Source organism: Cajanus cajan, chromosome 8 (genome assembly GCF_000230855.2).
Source record: "Cajanus cajan strain Asha chromosome 8, NIPB_CcT2T_4, whole genome shotgun sequence".
NCBI lineage: Eukaryota > Viridiplantae > Streptophyta > Magnoliopsida > Fabales > Fabaceae > Cajanus > Cajanus cajan.
In genome coordinates, this window is record NC_138524.1 from 23831918 (window position 1) to 23852340 (window position 20423).

Genomic DNA, 20423 nt, shown 5'->3' on the forward strand with positions numbered 1-20423 from the left:
GGTAGAAATGAATGGTTCATTTTTAAATTTAAAGTGAAGATATGTTTTCACCCTTAAAAGAAAAAGCGACGATCATTTGTGTTAGTAATTAATGTATCAACCTATTACCCCACTTATTTTACTCGGCATTGGTTTTCTCAAGAATTGCTTAAATTCAGTTTACTTACCTTATCAACATATGTGATCATATTTCTTCATTAATTGCAAGGACAGAGTTGGTTGCTTAACACTTTAGCCATTGGAGGAAAAGTTTCAGTGAAATCAATTTCAGGTATTTGTTGATTGTCAAAGACTATTGGACGACCTTTAAAGTGTTTAATCAAACCATTATCTTTATACTTGACTTTATAATTCCACTTGCAACTGGGTGTCGTCTTTCCTGGAGACAAACCCTCCAAAGTCCACGTGCCATTATGTTCAAGAGCATCTATCTCATCTTTCATTGTTGCTCTCCATTTTGGGATTCTTATTTGCCTCCGCAAACGAGATGGGTTCACCACCTTTAGTAATTGTTGGCAAAAATTGTTTGTGTAAAACAAAAAAAAATTATCATAATTGAAATAATAAGATATAGGAAATGTTGTACCTAAGGATCGCATTGAAGGAGGTGAATCAGTTGAAGGGGTGAACTTATAGTAGTGACGGGATCAAGAACATGAATAATGTTGGTGACATAATCTTTTGAGCTGAGTTGATGGAAAATGAACACAATGACCTTTACCAAGATCCTCATTTGGGGGAGTCAAGTCATAAGGTGAAGGTTTTGTTGGGGTTATAGAGGGTAAAGGGGTAGACATTGGCAAAATAGGGCTATTTTTGTTGGTTTAATTGGAACAACCACATTACCACTATTTTCTACTAGATTTGCATTCCCCCTAAACTCAATAGTACTATCATCATAAATAAATAAAAAAATACTAATTGGGAATGGAAGTATGACTTAAATGCACATCATCCACATTTGCAATCAAGGCTTTTTTAGCAAAAGGGAAAATATTCTCCACAAATTTAACATCCCTTGAAACAAAATAAACCTTTTTCTCCAAGTCATAGAGTCTCCATCCTTTTTGGCCACCCAAATATCCCATAAAGTTTCATTTTCACGATTGTTTACCAAATTTATCTTTCACCTGGGACTATTATTTGCAGAAAATAGGCATCCAAATAGGGGTGAGCATGAAATCGAGACCCAATCCAAACCCGAAAAACCCGATAAAAAAATAGTACTTTTGGGTGGATTTGAACGGGTCTTATGGGTAAAATGGATTAAAATTTTGATTTTATACAGGTTATATTAGGCAAATTCGATTTTGAATTTTAAATTCGCTAAAAACAAACTCGATCAAAAATGAGATAAAGTTTAAATTTTTATAACTTTTGTTTAACTAAACAATAATGGCCCAAATTCAAAAGTCTTTATTTCAAATATAATACAACCATCAATTTGTAACTTACTTTTTTTCTTTTTTCTCATAAATTAGATGTTTCCTTTGTCTTCTCCTTCCTCATTCAACTTCTCAACACACTAGTTCATTTTTAGAGTTTTCTTTTTGTTTCTTTCTTTGTCTTTCTTTTCCATCTTCCCGTCTCCATTTTGAGTACAACTTGTGCAGCTATGGTTTCTTATAAGTTTTGTTGTCTAACTTTAGATTTCTTTTGCATGTAACAACTATAGATTTTGTTATCTTTTGTTTTTGCTTCTCTAGTTTGTGAATGTTTCATCTATGAATCTACCTACAGCATCTATTGCACCTTCATTTTATTTTTGTACATTGTTTTACAAATATTCTTTTAATGTTTTAAGCTTCACCTTTATTAAGATAACTTGGTCTACAAAAAATTTCAAACTCGATTGTACCCAACCGCTCAAATCTGAATCCGTTTCAACCCAAATCACCTCAAATTGAAAGCTCAATCAATCGGATAAAGTCAATTTATAATGGATTGAACATTTTTCACCTGAACTCAACTGAACCTGCCTATTGCTCGCCCCTACACCCAATTACATGAATAAGAGAATAATTAGGCGACTTCCCAAACAAGATATCATAAGGTGATTTATCCTGTAACATAGGGGTCGGAGTCTGATTAATCAAATAGGTTGTAGTGACGACACGCTCACCCCAAAATTGTAATGGAAAATTAGCCTAAAACTGTAATTCTCGAGCAACATTAAGAATATGTTGATGTTTTCTTTCTACCCAACCATTTTGTTGTGGCGTATCAACACAAAATTTTTTATGCAAAATTCCATTTTCAACACAAAATCTTCGTAAACATGTAAATTCAAGATCATTGTCACTCCTTAAAATTTGTACATGTCTATTAAATTGAGTTTGTACCATAACACAAAAAATCCTTAATTAATTGTCCCACATCACTTTTCGAGACATTAAATATACCCATACAACTCTTGTATAGTCATCAACAATCGTGAGAAAATAAAATACACCACAAATAGAAGCAACCTTATAATCACCCCAAATATTACAATGAATCAAAGCAAACAAATCATCGGCTTTATGATTACTTACAAGAAAAATAATTCTAGTTTGATGTGAACACACTTACAAAAATTATTGTTCGTACTATGAGCTTTATTGTCACTACTCAAAAAGAAAGGTAAGTGAGACATAACTTTTCGTGAAGGATGTCCAAGCCGTTGATGCCATATTCATACCTCCCTAGCTCAATCTTTTGATAAGCCTAAATCTGTTGTTGTGGCTTGAACTAGTAAACCCCGTCACTTTGTTTACTCGCTCCAATCAACGTCCTCAAATTGTGATCCTATATCACACAAAGCTTATTAGTGAAAGTGATATACGAATTAAAGGTAGTAAGTAAGATAGATATCAAATTGCAGTTTAATTTGGGAACATATAAAATGTCAAATTGGTATCTGATACCACACTCCCGTCCTGTGTTGTCAAGGTTTGTTTACCATTTGGCAGACCCATCAAGGAAGATGACACATCCAATAAGGTTGTGAACAAATTCTTATTCCCGCTCATGTGATTCGAACATCTGGTGTCTAATATCCACCTAGTAGAAAGGCACTTACTGTCAACGCTCTTATCACCCATTATTGTGAATGAGAAAAGAAAATTTATGATAACGGTAATCACTATTACAAAAGTATTGTTCTATATCACCATTTCTACATCAATTGGCTTAAAAATGATGTAAAAATAAAACATGGTGGCATTTTTGTAAATAAATGTAGAATGTTAGCATATTTACATCAGTTTCAAGTAAAAACGATGTAAATATGTGTTGTTCTACATCAGTTTTCTTAGGGACCGACTTAGTATAGCGCGAAAAAATCACACACAAGAAAACCCTATGCCATTCTCCCAAATATGTTTTCCTTTTGCCTGATCATTCTTCTCCAGACGACTAAACCCAAACCCAACATTGAAGGAGATGCAGTGGGACTTCTACATGGTGTCGACTTGCAACATCGCAAGGAAGCTAATCTGAATCTCTTACAACACCCTCCACGACGGGGAGAATCTCCTTAGCTTCTAGCGTCGGAGCGACACCGCCACCTGGACCACTCCCTTGCTCTTCTTCAACTTGGGCCCATTGTTCATCTCTCCTTTTAGAGTTTCTCATTACGAACTGGTTTACGATATCACCAAAGCATCGTTCCTCTAGATGACGCTCCCTAAGGAGGGACACATGGTATTTTATCTCAATCCTGATGGAATGCTAGGGTTTAGAATGAGAACAAGAACGAGAACGAATTGGTAGCAGTGGATGTCAGTTTCGTGGGGAAAACGCAATTTTTAGATACAATTATAATTGTAGTCAAGATGTAGTGGAAAAGACCGCAAAATCTCAATATTATGGCTACAACTATGTGGTTGTGGACTTTTGAATCAGGTATGAATGAAAATCTTGAATATGACTAACTATTAAATCAATTTTATTTGAATTTTGTTTGATAATGAAATTCATAATTTAATTTAGATTTAGATGAGAGGTTTGAGTAACGAAAAGTTTGTGCTCTTACTTCATCGACAAATCAATGGAATCTCATTGAGAAATTCAACATACAGAGGTGAGTTAGCTTAAGTAAAACCATGAATGGGACCATTTCTTAGCAAGATGTTTACAAGAACAAATGGGATCATTTCTTAAGCCTAATCAATTGTGGCAGTTACTAGTTGATGTGTTACTAAAATTGAAACTTGTGTTTGCTTGATGTAGGATATTGCTTACATAGCCCCTACCCAGATAATGCTTGTATTGTGAAGCAGGTATATCTCAATTCCTCACCCACGAAAAAAAAAAATAGTTATAGAGTGAGAGATACTGGTGTTTATAATCTTTTATTCTCCTGCTTGTATTTTTTCTTTTGTTTTTTTTTTCTTCACCAAAATTTTTATAAGTTTATGAAAGTTATGAGAATATAGATAACTTATCTTGTAAACAAGAAAATAGTGGAATTATTTTGGGAAAGAAATTTAATTTTATTAGTTTATGAAAGTTATGGGAATACAAATAACTTATTTATTGTAACACTATAGTGTAGACACATAAAGCCAGTATTTTATAAGATGTGCAATACACGTACTAATATTTGGACTTCCTATGTGTCAGGGCATTTTATAAGATGTACAATACACATTCTAATGTTTGCAAGTTAAAGAGATTTTGAGTGTAGTTTCTTTAATGAGATGAACATTGTATTTGAAGGTGATTGATATATGAAATAAAGCAAATATTTTGTATCCTTGAATTGTTTGTCTATGTTCACTAATGGTTTTTACTTTTATCAATTTGAACTTGAAAAATAAATAGTGTTTTGATACATGACATTCATTATCTAGAAGATTCTTTTACTTGTGTAACTTGATTAGTGGCAATGTGGGGTTTTTATGGAGTGGGCTAAGAAGGTATTCTCAAAAGCCCTGTACGACTTTATGCCTCAGCAAAATAATGTGTTGAAATCTACAATACATGCAAAAAAGGGATTTGAAGCATCAACTCTTATAGTTTTTTTGTCATAGCCTTAGAAGTAGTTGAATTTTCCATCTTCTTTATTCCAACTCTACTCTGATGCAAGCACAATTTTGACTATAGAAAATTGATATTTGAAATTGTTCTACTACACATTACTTATATGTTAGAATTGAAATATTTTTCATGGTTCTACTGCAGGAACAACCAACATGATGATGATTTTGGAATAAAGAAAACCAAGAGATTTGTTGCCCCCCCAATATTTTAAGACTCCCAGTTCAGCTGTTATTGTTGCATTTCAGAAAAAGGAATGCTTATTCTGATTCAGTACCTTTGGCAAATTTGTAATCCCCTTTATTGGATGCTACTATAGCCATATTTGAGGCTATCAGACACAATTAACATGTTAGAGACTTAAGTGGCCAAATATCCAAGAAGGATTATTGTACCTGTCTGAAGGGCACACTAGTAATCTTCTAGCACTCTAAGGGCCGAACGAGCACTCCAAACGAATATTCCGGTGAGAGGGAGGGTACCTGCAAAAGGCACTCCGATACTCAAGTCAGGAAAAGCACAGATATTGATAGTAATTAATGAACAGTGATGTTACCTCGTGACAAGAGCTATTTATACTGACATTAATGGGCCCTGACTTCCCTGGGCCTTGCAACAGGGTTACCACATTAGGTAATACGTCCCTAATCAGCTTATCAGTGTGATTAACCCTTAATTGGTGATTAGGGATGATTTTTGACTCCAAAGTGTACTCTACCTAGGGCTTCGGCTATTCGGTGGCCGAACGGGTGTCGACTACTAAGTTTGCCCATTCGGTGACTGATCGGATGTCAGCCATCCGATGGTCGAGTGCTCTTATCCGTACACTTGCCCCCTAGCCTTGGAGAGGAGAAAAAACTCTTCAATGGTATAAAGTTGAAATTGCGATCCATGGGTAAGTTGAAAGGTTGTACAATCTAAATCGTTGGATCTTGAAGATCTGACGATTACGATTTTGAATTTTTGAATTTTCCCGCCTTTTTTCGAAGCTATAAATAGTAATGAGTGGTAGAGCCCCCCACGCGTATTGCTTTCATCCGAGGTGTATTGTCCGAACGAATCCAAGACCGAATCGAGTCTGTCGAGTGCTTGAATTTGTGCTTCAAAAAACTTGGTAAGTGTTTATTATTATGGCTGAGATTTTTTAAAGCTCTTCGACCAGCAGCTCTCGGCCATCGTCATTCGGGGGGTCGTCGTCCAGGGATTCTAGTCATCCGAGTGGTGAAGTTATGTCTCCAGTCCATGCCGAACGACCTGATGGTAGTGGGACTTCCTCAGGGGAAACCTCCACTAGTGGAAGTGCTGAGGTTTGGCCTAAAGCAAGGCGTGTCTCGAATTGGCAGAAATATGGGTCATCCGAGGTACCTGTCTATGAATGGGTGAATAGAGAGGTGACATCTTACTACTCCCGCTACCGAGACACAACGATGATTACCAATCTTCTGGAGTACACTAACTGTCTAACTTTTAACGCAAAGGATGAGCCCTATCCTATTGGTGTTCGGTCCTGCCGAAACAACGCTTTTCCAAATCCTGACCTAGTCTGCCTAAACTAAGAAGTCGTTAAGATGGAGTCGTTCTATATATATGATTGCCTTCTTCAAGATATTAAGGTGAAGTTTCCGTTTGACGAGTTCATGATGGGTGTGTTTAGGATTTTGAATGTTGCACCGACTCAATTGCATCCGAATAGCTGGGCTCAAATACAAGGCTTCAAACACCTATGCCGATGCCTTTGCATTCGGCCATCACTGCTACTTTTTCTATATATCTATTCGTCTAGGCCATCCACGTTGGCGAATTGGTTATCTTTAAGCTGAGTTGGGGATCGGCAACTGCTGAATAGCTTTACCTCTTCTTACAAGAAATTTAAGGCCATGTTTTTTTGAGTGACCATTCAATCAAATGGAAGACGCTTTTTCTTTGGCGAGGACGATAAAAGCTTATTTCCCTTATATTGGACACGCGCACCTCGACCTTATGATGTTGTGCCAAAGAAGATGCTTTCGGCCGAAGAGCAGAAAGACTTGAAATTATTGCTTCGTCTTCCTTGGCGTTTGCCGACCAGGTCTTTGATCAACTTGGTTGAATCCCCTCAGTGGGAGTACAACCAGATAGGTATGTTATTTGTCCTATTTTAATCATTCGCTAAATTCATATTGATGTTCACTTGTTCATTTATGCAGGAATCATGGTAATCAGTGGTGCCGACGAGTTCAACATCTAGAACTTGCTTGCTGATTGAGTGAAGCAAGCCAAACAATCCAGAGTAGTTGGCAGTTTGACCATTGCACGCACTCCCCGACCAGTCCAAGATGACTGGGTGCCCCTCTCCCCTGAATGCAAAAAACGAAGAGGGAAGAAGGAAACGGGTCTCAAGCAAGAGGGGAAAAAAAGAAAGGGCAACGAAGAATGCCCTGAGAAAGCCAAAAAATTTGAAGCAACCCGCCGAACCATCACCAACACGAATCGTAATTGTGGTGCCCCCCACTTTGATGTCTCATGCATTTTTTGAGTAAGGATGTGTCGACCGATACACTGATTCGGCCAGATGCAGTGTTGGCCTATGGGAGGAATTCCTGGACAATTTGGATACCGTGTCCAAATGGAAGTACTTTTGCAAGGTGCAAGCGCGCTCCTTGGCACTCGCTCATCATTTGATGATGGAGCTGATCAGTGAGTTGATGCGCTTGAAAAAAGGGTTGAAGAAGTCGATAGGGCCACGGCCGAAGCTCTCTCGACCACTCAAGATGTCATGGCTAAGAATCGGGAACTTGCTACCGAGCTGGACATACTTAGGCGAGAGAATGACACTCTTCGTCTGGATCTTCAAAAGACATCCAATGAAGAGCGCTGTCGAATAGAAGAAGGCCAGGCCGAGTTCAAGCGGCTAAAAGTGCAGGCAAAGGAAAAGATTGTCACTCAGCATGAAGCCAAATTCTGACGTGTTATTCGACAAGCTAAGCACTTCGGTCAGTTCCATGAGGACTTCGAATTTGACATGACCCACGATTTTTATCAAGTGTCCTTCATGTCATTCGGGGATATGCCCTAGGGGGCTAACCCTGATACCCATGAGCTGAATGCTACCTCCCAGCCAGAAGAAGATACTCATATTTCGTCTAAGGACGAGGTCGAAGACGAGCAAGAGGAGCCAATTCCCGATCAGGAGGTTGACACAGATGCCAACACTCAAGACGACCCGATCGACAACCCTCAAAAATAGATTGGCTTTAGAAGGCATTTAGGATAGCCCTAGTTTTTTGTGTTAGGTTGTGTATAGAGGAGAACTTGGCTTGTTTTAATGTAGAAGGGGGGCCGATAGAGTCTCCAATTTTCGCAATGAAATGCCTTTTTGTGTTTTCGAACAATGTTCTTTTTCCTCGTATGAATTTTGCTTTTGATTAAAGGGTAAATTTTCAATCATGACAAAGTTAAGACGAACGCATCACTAAGAACTAACCTTTGCCGAGATAGGTTTTTCAGCCAAAAGACCTTATGAGTGAAAAACTGAACAGGAATACTTCAGTAATGCGCATTTTTGAATAGAAAATCGAGTGTAAACATTCAGTGAAGGAGCTTTGTTTAACGAATTCCATAAGTAATGTTACCGAGATGGGTCATTCGGCTGGGGAAGCTATGAGTGAAAGACTGGACGAAAATGCTTTGGTAATGTGCGCTTTTGGATAGAAAATCGAGTGAAACCATTCGGGAGGGATATCTTTTTGTACGAATTCCAAAGGTGCATCCTTGATCGAGTTAGTTAACTTGAGAGGGAAACCTTTTTGTACGAATTCCGAAGGCACATCCTTGGCCGAGTTGATTCACTCGGGAGGCAAACCTTTTTGTACGAATTCTGAAGGTACATCCTTGGTCGAGTTGATTCACTCGGGAGGGAAACCTTTTTGTATGAATTTTGAAGGCACATCCTTGACTGAGTTGGTTCACTCGGGAGGGAAACCTTTTTGTATGAATTCTGAAGGCACATCCTTGGCCAAATTGGTTCACTCGGGAGGGAAACCTTTTTGTACGAATTTCGAAGGCACGTCCTTGGCCAAGTTGATTCACTCGGGAGGGAAACCTTTTTGTACGAATTCTGAAGGCACATCCTTGGCCGAGTTGATTCACTCGGGAGGGAAACCTTTTTGTACAAATTCTGAAGGCACATCCTTGGCCGAGTTGATTCACTCAGGAGGGAAACCTTTTGTATTTAGAGTTATATTACAAGTGAGAGTAAGAATGAGTAGAGGGAATTGGACTGAATTTCATTGATGGGTGCCTCGTTAAAAACCTTGTCGGCCAAAACCCCTTTTCACTTTTTTATAAGGGTAGAAAAGACCGATCAAGGAAAAGAGTGCATCATGCATGTACATTAATGATTACTTTGTCATTACAAAAATTTCTAACTGAAATAAGTCTTCAGGTGAGTCAAGTTCCAAGTTCGTGGAATAATTTTGCCCGAAAGCTCTTCGAGCTTGTATGCTCCGTTGTGGAGGTTCTATCGAATTCGAAATGGACCATCCCAATTGGCCACCAACTTGCCTTCTCATGGATTTCGGCGGGTCGTCCCTTCGACTATCCATACAAGGTCACCTTCTCTAAATTCCCTCCTGTTGAGTGCAGTGTCAAATCTCCGAGTCATTCTCTGCCTACATGCTTTAGCAATTGCCTGCGCCTTGCTGCGCACTTCTTCCACCATATCGATTTCGGCCCAGATAGAGGTATTGTTCGAGTTCTCATTGAAATGAATGCACCGAAATGAGGGTTCCCCAACTTCTACAGGAATCATGGCATCGGTACCATAAATTAACCGGAAGGGCGTTTCTCTTGTGGTTGATTGGGGCGTACACATGTAGGCCCACAATACTTCCAACAATTCTTCGGCCCAAGCTCCCTTCGCATCACTCAAACATTTTTTTAATTCTGAGAGAATGACCTTATTAGCCACTTCGGCTTGTCCGTTGGATTGTGGATGCTTAACCGATGTGAATTGATGCCGAATCCCCATATCGTTCGTGAACTTGTTGAGTTTGTGGTCTGTGAATTGGAGCCCATTATTAGTGATGATAGCATATGGTATTTTGAAGCATGTTATAATGTAATTCCACAGGAATTTCTGAACATTACTTGCTGTGATAGTGGCAAGCAGCTCGGCTTCTATCCATTTCGTGAAGTAGTCGACTGGTACCAATAAGAACTTGCATTGGCATTTGGCGAGAGGGAAATGGCCAAGCAAGTCCATACCCCATAAGGCGAAAGGCCATGGTGAACTGATATTGTGTAGCTCCTCAACCGAGGCATGGATCAGGTTGCCATGCTTTTGACATTGAACGCACTGCTTGACGAGCTGTGCACGATCACTCTTAAGGGTCAGCCAATAATACCATGCTCTTAATACCTTTGCTGCTAGGGTTTTGCCACCCGAATGTGAACTGCAAATGCCTTGGTGTATTTCTCTCAACACATAATCGACTTGGATTGTGTCCAAGCATTTGAGCAACGGGGTTGAGAAGCCCCTCCGATATAACTCTCTACCGATGACCGAATATCTGGCAGCTTGAGTTCACAGTTTTTTTGCAGATGATGGTTTGACGATTTGCTTGCCTCGTAAGTTGAAATCAAGCAATTTTGTTATCCAAGTTGTAGTAGGTGATTCTGATTGCGTCTCTTCCACCATCATGCTTTTGGTGGAGGATATGCTCGGATTGGATAACTCAAGGTGCAAGGTAGTTCTGAGCTGTCCTGGTTTGCAACCACTGCTTGCCAACCGTGCCAACTGATCGGCTCTTTCATTACTCTCTCTCGGTGTATGCTTTACTTGTACTTTATCGAAGTTCGATTACATGTCATGGAACAAGTGATAATAACGCAGTAGGTTTGGATTTTTGACTTGGAAATGATTATTAACCTGTTGCGATACGATTTTTGAGTCTGTCCAACAAATCAACCTTCGGACCCTGACTTCGCTTGCTAATCGCAGCCCGGCTAGTAGTGCCTCGTACTAAGCTTGATTGTTTGAGGCTCGAAATGTAAAGTGCATGGATCAAGGGTTACCCCCATGGGCCCTTCAAGAATGATGCTTGCCTGTAGACCCCTAAAATTGTCCTGGTCGGAAATAAGACTCGAAGACTCTCAAAGATCGAAAGAAAGTCAGCCAGAAGGACTCCTAGAAGACCATAGGATGGCTATCTGTAGGTTTAGAGGTCTTAGAGTACCTAAAAATAAGGAAGTGGGAGGTTTGGAGCTCAATACGGCCTCCTTGGAGTTCAGTACGGCCGTACTGCACATTTTGTACTACAATACGGCCGTACTGAAACCAATATGGCCGTATTGAAGTTTCTGTATTTCAATACGGCCGTATTGAATTCAATACGGCCGTATTGAATTCAATACGGCCGTATTGAAGTACAAAAACTCAATACGGGCCGTATTGACCCCAGGGGCCGTACTGCGCCTCATCCCTATAAATAGGACGTCATTTGGACGTCATAGGACACTTTCACACACAGTTTTGACTCTCTCCTTGAGTATTCTGGGGTTTTTGAGCGGTGTTCTGCCCTAGAAATCGCTCTGAGAGTCAATCCGACGAAGTTCTTGAGTCACGAGCCATTTGCTTGAGTCTCGAACTTAGTCGAAGGGAAATCTTTTGGATTTCCATAGTCAAAAATTATTTTTTAGGAAGGAGCGAGCGAGCTTGTAGAGGGAGGGAGCGCCAAAAAGCCTCCTAAACTTCATTGATATATAAAAAGCACGCTTCAAGAGGTTTCTTCTCTAAAAATACCTTCTTTTACCGCTTTCTGATTGTTGCATATTTAAATTCGTCATCATGTAGATATTTAATATATAATCGCTTATAATAAATAGGGGTAATTTAGTAATTTTACGCTATTATTTAATAAATAATCCGTCATAGGGAACCCTAATGGGGCGTTGTGGGGGTGCTAACACCTTCCCCGCACGTAACCGACTCCCTTACCCAACTCTGGTTGTAATGGCCAAAGTTGATTTATAAAATCAATTGTCTTATCCCTTTTTCCAATGTTTTGAGTAAAACATTGGTGGCGACTCCAAGAACCCTTCTTTTTACGAAAACCACTAATCCATGGAGGGTCCCGCTTGGGATTAACATGGATTGGTGAATCATTTAATAAAATTGTTAGTTCGATAAGGTCTCAGTTTGAGAATAAGTCGTTCTAACAATCCACCACTTTTCAAACCTTTAAAAAGAGTCCGACCATCGTCGCGAATGCCAATGTCCGTTTCGGCGGGTGGCGACAGATGGCGACTCCACTGGGGAAGCCTCGAGAGTCAGTCCCATTTAGTGATGGATTATTTTTAAAATAATAGTTTAAAATTACTTCATTACCCCTTACTTGTATGATAACATGCTTTATCTATTTGGCTTTAATAACTGTTGTATGTTTAAAATTTTCGCAATTGTTTGAAATAAAAACTGCACACAAACCTTTGCACACAACAGTTCCCTCTATACCCGGGGGCATGAGTGGAAAGCCATAGGGAGTGGATGTTAGTACGGCCGGTTGTCGAATGGGTCTATAGGTGCCCGTAGACCGTTGTCGAAAAGCATCACTCAAGGTGATAACCATGAACTCGAGTCCGACAGTGCGTTGGAACTTTCCATCGACTTACGACGAGAGGGATTGGGTCCCTATAATGGGGGCACCTTGGGGGCCTCAGACCAGTGAGAACAGTTAGAACCTCCTTGAATATGCACTTTTCTGCAGGATACCCCTACCTCGTGATTCGCTCGTGACTGTTCGTGGATGAGTGAATTGTTTGTGCATTGATTATGTGAAATTGTTTGAGCATACATTACATTTCTTTAAACATACAACATCCCTTTTTAAAATAAGAATAAATAGAAATAAGAATCTTCCATTACATGGTGTTAACATCTACCTTCATCACATTCATATAGGTAGTTTCCCTTTTCACCCAAAAAATACAAAAAAAAATACCCTAAAGAAAAATAAAGAAAAATATTATTTATCCAAACCAAGCAATATCATGCATCATCTTAGGAACATTCCGAAAATATGATAATGCTTAGTTAAATAGACACTATGCATGCATATTCACCACCATCATCTCATATCATGCATTTTATTGTAGATTATGGAGGGATCTAGGGGAATGCAAGGGCAGTTGAAGAAAGTGGACTTCTTGTTGTACCGTGCCGAGAGGTTGGATCACCTCTGTTCCTTGATGCCACGAGAAGCTCGTTTGGAGTTTGAAAAATCTTATGGACGAGTTCTCGATTTGATGATGATTTGTGTGGATCCAGCTTTTCTGAGAGCCTTGGTCCATTTTTGGAGTCTCGATCTGCATTGTTTCGAGTTCCCCCAGTTTGACTTAGTTCCTACTCTCGAGGAGTATGAGCTCATGCTACGATGGCCCAAATCAGCAGGGGTCTATATCTTCCATGGAAATCATGTGGCCGTAGAGAGGGTCGCAACTCAAGTCAAACTGCCATCACGATCATCCGCTTTAGTGGGGAACGGCAGTATCAGGGGTTGGAAGCTTGCTATGATTGAAGACCACCTTTCTTCCTTAGCTGATGAGGGAGATTGGTTAGCTTTCAACAAGACTCTAGCGTTAGCCGTGTTTGGGACGATCTTATTCCCCTTTCACGCTAACACAGTGGACCACGCTGCCATGGACGCTTTCTTCGCTTGGGACGTACACATGAAGAGTCCCGTGCCTGCCATTCTTGCCGACACCTTGCTTTCTGTTAACCTATCTCAGCAGAAGCAAGGGAAGACTATCCGATGTTGTACCTCCTTGTTGTATGTATGGGGCATCACACACTTCTATGCCTCTAGTCAGATGGGGACCTTGCCCGATCCGATGAGGAGTTTTTCGAAGATCCCCGTATGCCGCCGATATGCTTCCGAGTGGAAGGAAGAGATGGAACAGTGGAGTATTGAACACTTCACATGGGTTTGTCCTTGGTTCCGTCCGAGCAATATATTGATGAGATGCGGCAGCTATCCAAGCATACCATTGATGGGCCTTAGAGGTTGCATAGCCTACTCACCTAGATTGGCTATGAGGCAACTTATGAGGACTCAGATTGTTCCTACTCAAGAGGAGCTTGGAGGATTGTGTTTCTCCATTGATTCCGAGCATCAAAGGGATATGCACGCTGTCATTAGAGCGTGGGAGAAACCAATCTATGAAGGAGATCGAGAGCTTGGAAAGCCTCGGGTATCCGCCTCCACCGACTACGAGATATGGAGGAGCGAGAGAGGGGTGTCCCAGCCATCCACCTCTTGCGCAACCGCAACTACAAGGAGGATAATGCAAGAACAAGTCGACGCCTTGACCAAGAAGCTGGAAATTATGGGAGCTCAAATGAGAGTTCTTGAAGAGAAAAATGAAAAATCCAGTTTCGTCATCGATGGTCTACAAAGGCAATGCAAGAAGAAAGACCACGAGATAGAGCGGCTCAAGGATGAGTGTGCTAACCTCAATGAGGAGGCTACTCGGGCATCCAAAATGCCAAAGGTTGAACCGAGTAGTCAACTCCTAGAAGTCAACACAAAGATAGCACACCTTGAAGCCGAGCATGCAAGGCAGGCACAGTTGATCAAGGACATGCAAGACGATCTGCTCTTGACTCGATCCGACGCACAACAATGGCGGGAAGTTGCTCAACAACAAACCGCAAGCCTTTCCGATTTCAGCAAAAAGGAAAGAGAGGGACTAGCACAGATGGCTAGACTCCGGGAGGAGAAGGATCGAGCCGAAGACGAACTTAATGAACTGCAGGCCATGATCAACTACCATAATCAAAAGGCGAAGGACGCTCAAAAGATCAGTGATGATATGAGCCAAGCAGTCCATACGCAAGTCAAAGCAATGGCCCGCCATGTAGAGGAAGCCGAAGATGAATGGAGAAGAAAAATGAACCCGCCTGTGGGTTTTTATCGGCTTTTCTCATATTGTAAAAAATTGCTTCAAAGCATTGTATGATAAGTTGTACACTTTCTATGATCAATGAAATCAAGTTTTTGATTTATGAAATCTCTCAATTGCCTTTGCATTTCATAGTCATTCATTTGCATACATCTCTCCAAGTAATTTAATAATAAACATTAATAAAAAGAAAGAATTAATTGATGCGTATAATCAAAGAGTGGATCGCACGCCATTTGTTATCAAATGCAAACCAACAACTGCGCCAAGCGAGCACACAACAACTTCGTTGTTGGTAATCAAGACGAACAAAGGGGAAGGTCCGACACCGTTAAGGATCACTACTCCAAGACCTTTCCCCTACGAATCGAATAAGGCTGTGCCATGGATATACGACATCCATTCTTCTGCCGACAGCGATATCTCTAACATCGCTGGACTTGGGGGCATGACTAGGAGTGGCAGGATCTACACTCCCGAAGATCTTCATGACAAAGCTCCCAAGAATAAAGGGAAAGAAAAAGAAGAGAAAACCGAGGAAAATGAAGAATCCGAGGAGGAGACTGACGAGCTGTTAAAGTTTATCCGACAAAGCGAGTACTCCATCGTGGATCAACTTCATAGGACACCAGCAAAGATTACTCTGTTGTCGTTGATCCTAAGCTCCGAACCGCATCGACAAGCTCTGTTGAAAGTCTTGAACGAGGCATATGTGTCGCACACTATCTCCCAAGACAAGTTTGAGGGGATTGTTAGTCACATCACGGCTAGTAATTGTAGACCCCTAAAATTGTCCGGGTCGGAAATAAAACTCGAAGACCCTCAAAGATCGAAGGAAAGTCAGCCAGAAGGACTCCTAGAAGACCATAGGATGGCTATCTGTAGGTTTAGAGGTCTTAGAGTAGCTTAAAATAAGGAAGTGGAGGGAATGAAGCCCAATACGGCCGTACTAAACTTAATACGGCCGTATTGAAGCTTCAATACGGCCGCAGTGAACTCAATACGGCGTATTGAAGTTTCTGAAACTTCAATACGGCCGTACTGAAATCAATACGGCCGTATTGAAGCTTCAATACAGCCGCAGTGAACTCAATACGGGCGTATTGAAATTTCTGAATTTCAATACGGCCGTATTGAACTCAATACGGCCGTATTGAAGTTCAAAAATTCCAATACGGCCGTATTGATTCCATAGCCCGTATTGCGCCTGTTCCCTATAAATATGGCGTCATTTTGACGTCATTGGACACTTTCACACACAGTTTTAACCCTCTTCTTGAGTATTCTGGGTTTTTTTAAGCAGTGCTCTGCCTAGAAATCACTCGGAGAGTTGATCCGACGAAGTTTTTGAGTTCTGAGCATTTTGCTTGAGTCTCGAACTAAGTCGAAGGGAAATCCATCGGATTTCCAAGTCAAAAATTATTTTTTAGGAAGGAGCGAGCGGGCTTGTAGAGTGAGGGAACGCCAAAAAGCTTCCCAATTTCTGTTTAAATATATAGAAAAGCACGCTTCAAAGGTTTCCTTCTTAAATCCTTTCTTTTACTGCTTTCTGAGTGTTGCATACTTAAATTATCATCATGTAGATATTTCGCTTATAATCGCTTATGATAAATAGGGGTAATTTAGTAATTTTGCACTATTATAATCTGTCATAGGGAACCCAAAAGGGGCGTTGTGGGGTGCTAACACCTTCCCCACGCGTAACCGACTCCCTTACCCGACTTTGGTTGTCATGGCCGAAGTCGATTTTTGAATCGATTGCCTTAAACTTCTTTTTCCAATGTTTTGAGTAAAACATTGGTGGCGACTCCATGAACCCTTTTACTACGAAAACCACTATTCCATGGAGGGTCCCGCTTGGGATTAACATGGATTGGTGAGCCTTTTAATAAAATTGCTCGTTTGACGAGGTCTCAGTTTGAGAATAAGTCATTCTAGCAATCCATACTTTTTCAAAACAATAAACGAGTCCAACCATCCTTCGCGAATGCCGAAAGCCCGTTTCGGGCCGGTGGCGACAGTAATCACCTCTCTTTCACCAATGAAGAGATCCCCGCTGAGGGACCGAATCACAACAAGCCCTTGCACATCTCTGTAAAGTGCAAGGAGTATCACATCGCTAAAGTCTTGGTGGATAACGGATCTTCCTTGAATGTGATGCCAAAAAGAACGCTCGATCAAGTGGCAATCAAGGGAATCCAAATGCGCCCGAGCAACATGATCGTCCAAGCTTTCGACGGTTCTAAAAGAGAAGTGGTGGGAGAAGTCAATCTCCCAATCCAAATTGGACCCACCATCTTCAACGTCGAATTTCAAGTGATGGACATTACTCCCGCATACAGCTGTCTCCTCGGCCGACCTTGGATTCATGATGCAAAAGCTGTTCCTTCTACGCTCCACCAGAAAGTCAAATTCATAATGGGTGACAAGCTGGTGACTGTACAGGCTGAAGAAGACATACTCATCAGCAAGCCATCCACCATACCTTACGTGGATGCAGCGGAGGAAGCTCTAGAAACCGCCTTCCAAGCATTGGAGATTGCCAATGTTGAAACGTTTCCCCGAGAAATGAAGAAGGTAGCCTCCATGTTCACCAAGAACGGATACTTGCCAGGACAAGGACTTGGCAAGGATTCCCAAGGAATGCCCGAGCTACCCATTATCAAGGATAATCCGGGGAAACAAGGGTTAGGATACAACCCTAATAAAGATCAAAGGACGAAGAGGAACCAAGATCCTTCTCGACGTTCTTTAAGCCAGATCTTTAGGAAGGCCGGTTCACAAGCGTCAAGGCCGGTCGTCGTCATCAAGTGCTCTTCTCCTTCCAATAGGGATGTATAGACCTGATGACTATTAGAGATTACTCCTCGGGGACAGCCCGACCCCCGAGCCTCGATAGGGCACATGTTTCCACTATGATTATAATAAAATCATTCTTTATTATTTCTTATTGCTTCTTTTCTTGCTTGCAATAAATCTCTAGACCACATTGTTTTAACCCTGTTTGAATAAGCATGAATGAGGTTAAAATTGTCTTAATAACAATAAACCCACATCATTTTTATGTGGAAGTGTGTGTGACAACTTAGAACACCTTCCCTTGGCCTCGACAAGTGCCATCATGGATAAAAAGAAATCCTTTAAAATAAAAGAAGCTCGGCAGGAAACCCAAAAAGGGGGCTGTGCAAAAATAAGAGCAAAAGACCCGCTAGGAATCCCACGAAAGGGTGACCTAGGCAAAAATTAGGGTTGCAAAAATAAACAAAAACAAAGGTCCGCTAAGACGCCACAAAAGGGTGTTTTAGGCAAAAAATAAGGACAATCAAAAAGCGAAAAGAAATCCATGATGGTACCATGAGCCGAATTCAAAAAAGAAAGGTTCAAGGGGAGCTATCTAAGTTGTCAAAATCACAACGTCAATAAACAAGATTTTATTAACTTCATAAGTGTTTAATCAAACAAGCCTAAACACATAAGCCTACCTTGGCCAGCCATTCTTACAAAAACCATTTTTCAAAATAAAAATAAAACCCCTCTAAAACACAAACTTTCGAAAAATATACCTTTCCTTTCTTTTCTCTCTTGTCCCAAACGATTTTAGGATAATCTAGTGGAAACATGGAGATATAGTGGTCAATAGGAGGGTTGACATATCTTCTAAAGGAAGGGAAGAATCACTTGGTTGATAACACCAAATCTCAATATAATACGCATCATTCCTCGGTTATAGAAGACGGCAGCGCACAGTCCGTCTTGAGGAATGGCAGAATCCAAACAAAAAACGCATCGGTTAATTCTTTTGAAAGATAAATCAAATAGAATTAGGTGCATCATACCGCATACATGCATACAGATGATAGGTGTAATGGAAGATCACTTATTCTCTGTTTATTCAAAAAAAAAAAAATGAAAATCAAATCAAATCAAATCAAACTTCAGAAACAACAAATGCGCCCGTATCATGTTCAGTACACCCGTACTAAAAATAGGGTTATGAACAAATTTTCAACTCAATACGGGTGTACTGAAATGGATATGGCCGTATTAGCCACAAAGAAATTTTCAAAGACCTCTTCATGAGGCAATTGCATAAAATAGAAAAATAGGAAAAATTGCTTGTGTATGGCAGCGGTCAACAAGAAAAAGCCAAAAAATGACAAAAAAGGCAAAAATACAGAAAATGTCAAAATTCGACAAAAAAGGCAAAGATTCCGCATCGTACAGAATAACTGAGCCTGGAGAGGCTTGCCGAAACAATACTCATACAGAATAACTGAGCCTGGAGAGGCTTGCCGAAATAATACTCTCTCAGAATAATTGAGCCTGGAGAGGCTCGCCGAAATAATACTCCCTCATCAGAATAACTGAGCCTGGAGAGGCTTGCCGAAATAATACTCTCTCAGAATAACTGAGCCTGGAGAGGCTTACCGAAATAATACTCGTACAGAATAACTGAGCCTGGAGAGACTTGCCGAAATAATACTCTCTCAAAATAATTGAGCCTGGAGAGGCTTGCCGAAATAATACTCATACAAAATAACTGAGCCTGGAGAGGCTTGCCGAAATAATACTCTCTCAGAATAACTGAGCCTGGAGAGGCTTGCCGAAATAATACTCCCCAGAGATATCTCAGCTTCTACTCACAGGCCAAATTCCCTAGTGAGAGCTATCAAACCAAGATCAGCAAAGATTCCCCAAGGGAGGCTTGATCATCTAAACAGAATATCCAAGTCGAAAGGACTCATACTTCCTCAGTGGAAGATAGCTTTCCAACTCAAGCGATGAGTGAAGCTAAGCCTGAAGAGGCTTTCTAAATAATACTCTGGGATACATAAGATCTTCAATCCCCATTCGCCTACTCAGAGGCACCCCTTCAAAAAAGAGAAAAATCAAAAAGATCAATAACCATTCCCCAAGCGGAATCCGGCACTCAGCCGAACACCGAACATCAAGATCATTCGCCTACTCAGAGGCACTCCTTCAAAAAGAGAAAATCAAAAACATCAATAACCATTCCCCAAGCGGAATCCGGCACTCAGCCGAACACCGAACATCAAGATCATTCGCCTACTCAGAGGCAACAAAACTGGAAAATCAAAAGAGTCACCCGAATAAGGATAACCGGGATACTCCACCAACGTCGAAAGGACGTCAGCCAATCATAAGGCATCGCTCACATCAGAAAGAGCATCTATGTGTCTGCATCCCCAAGGAATCATAAATTCCCCAGTGGGCACCAACTACACAATGGAAAGTTGGGACACAAGAACCTATGAGTAACTGCACATCCCCTAGACGGATCCCTGCGTTATCCAGCCCTCAGCGGCATCAAAATAAAAAAAAACCGTCGAAGCAGCATCGTGGACTGTGGAGACAAAATCATACGACAGAATCCCCTAGTGGATAACAGCCTACGCAGAGGCAATAAAACCAGAAAATCAAAAAGAGTCACCCGAATAAGG